We start from the raw sequence: 2,308 nt of genomic DNA on the forward strand, positions 1-2,308 counted from the left end.
AAAAAAAAACTGAAAAAGTTAAGTCCGTAGATAATTTTAAACATAAAATAGATGTGAATATTTTCTAAAATACAATGGAACCATGGAAACACCTTCAGGGTCAGCAGAATAACCTCTTTGCATTGAAAATATGGTGTGCGTATTTTCTTAGCATTTCGTAGTCCATTTTGCAAATTGTAAATATTTGATTACGTTTATACAATATACATAGGCTTTAATGTACAGTTTTGTATATTGCTGGGAGTAGGAGTAACCATGGTAACCATGATAGCTGAGTCTGAATATTTCCCTTTGTGTTGAGCCCGGAAGTGAAGTTATCAGTTTAGGTTCCTGCTCAGTTCTGAAATATATAACAAAAATGTTAAATAAAATGAAAAAGCTGTATTTCACAATATTAGTAGCACCTCTATGCACCGTTTCATTTCCCTGCCACAGAAATACCAACCTATATCACCAAGTCAGCCTATTTAGTAGAAAGATTCATTTACACCCCGAATCTGCAGTTACCATGGCATGGCAACTAGTATAGTATTTACCTGCAGTTACCATGGCAACTAGTACAGTATTTACCTGCAAGTACAGTGGCGACGAGCATGAGGAAGCAGGCAGCGATGACGAAGATAGCGCTAACTCCGATCTGCATGGTGACCAGCTCAGCTGACTTCAGGTTGATACTCAACATGTCGATATTCAGTTGGAACTGCAGATTTTAAAGGGAATTTAGGGTCAGAAAATATACTGTATAGTTATTATAACATGTGTAACATTTTCACAACTGCTGGTTACATAACACTACAGCTAGTAAACATAACAATGACGAATGACTAATGACTAATGACTAATTACTAATTACTGCTAATTACTACTTACTAATTACTGCTAATTACTAATTACAACTGACTAATTACTGCTACTAGTACTCACGTCTTCTCGGAGAACTCTAGACAGTGACCTTCCGAGCGCTTCGTTGAAATACCACTCAGCGTCCTCCTTCACAGAGATACAGAGTCCAACACCGACACCCACAGAGGCAACTGAGATAGCGGCTAGTTAGCAATCAAGTAACCTTAGTTACCTGGTTACTTAGTTACCTGGTTACTTAGTTACCTGGTTACTTAGACACCCACAGAAGCAACTGAGATAGCGGTTAGTTAGCAATCAAGTAACCTGATAGTTACATAATCAGTCCTATTTTAGTAAGCCAGTTTACCGCAGTAACCAGTTTCAGACTTGGATACTAATCAGTAACGTGGTTGCTAATTTCAAACTTAGTAACTAAGTATTATTCTCCATTTTGGCACCCCTCGAAAATCCAAGAACTGGAGTGTATTAAAAGCGTTCACCGTTAGAATATCAGAAATAAGCTATCTCCGCTACCTGGGTCGCATGGTACAACTACACTTATCCCCCTTAGCTCTGATGTCTCTTCAACGAATGCGATTTTTATTCTTCACATGTGGAAATTTTAAACAAAAAACCAGCTGAACGATCAGAACGTTACATTTTTTTGTCGCCCATCAAAACGTAGAACCAGTTCAGCACGAAACCTCACCTTGTTTTACAATTCATTAGCAGTTCAAGGGCCTAAATTGTGAAATGCTATGCCCTATCATCTGAATGTAATTCAAGATATCGAACAAAGATAAGCCGCCAAGTTCAAGTAGTCTCTCCCTAGTAAGCTCACCAAGTTCATGTCTCTCCCTGATAAACCTCTACGTTTACTACAGGAAATGAATGCATATTGCAATTGGCTAGTTGAAATACTACGTACTGCTACTCAATGTAAACAGCCTTAGTTTGCTGGAGCTACTCATTTAACCCTCAATCACAGTTTCCCGATCTTTCGGCTAAGTCAACTGAGGATAAAATTGAACAATGTGTAATAAATCCTTATCTCACAAACAAGATCTTCTACTCTCTAATTATTTATTGCTTACGTACAGATACTGAAACATTAAAACTATCTGGTTCACCAGGTAGTCTCACTGCCATCTGGTTCACCAGGTACCATGATCTGGGTTCAAGGCCCATTTTTACACTAACTTTTAGGTTTACCCCCCATCTGTTGGGGGCAATTTATTGCAGTATCCCTTTCTTTTTTAAAAGTCGTTTTTTGGGCGGGAAAAAAACCCAAAAAAACCAAAACAAAGGACAAACCAACAAAAAAAAACAAACAAACGAGGGGGTTGAATGGTCATGGTGATGTGGTTTTTAAAATTAGGTATGGTGATGGGATAAGTAGTCAATGACGCAACGATATCTAATGTGTACGTGGTAAAAAATTCTAGAATGTATTTAAATCTGCCCA

At 38.0% G+C, this 2,308-nt stretch overlaps 1 long non-coding RNA gene across 1 annotated transcript; it reads right to left on the minus strand.

Annotated features, from left to right (window-relative positions):
* Nucleotides 1-133: 133 nt before the first annotated feature.
* On the minus strand, nt 134-1,365 carry LOC134825877 (uncharacterized). Its single transcript, XR_010161631.1, has 3 exons — nt 925-1,365; nt 571-700; nt 134-340 (listed from the first exon to the last, which is right to left on the minus strand). It is a non-coding gene; the product is annotated as an uncharacterized LOC134825877 (long non-coding RNA).
* Between the last annotated feature and the right edge of the window lie 943 nt (nt 1,366-2,308).

The sequence above is a fragment of the Bolinopsis microptera genome, unplaced genomic scaffold (genome assembly GCF_026151205.1).
Source record: "Bolinopsis microptera isolate Bmic1 unplaced genomic scaffold, MBARI_Bmic_1.0 sca269, whole genome shotgun sequence".
NCBI lineage: Eukaryota > Metazoa > Ctenophora > Tentaculata > Lobata > Bolinopsidae > Bolinopsis > Bolinopsis microptera.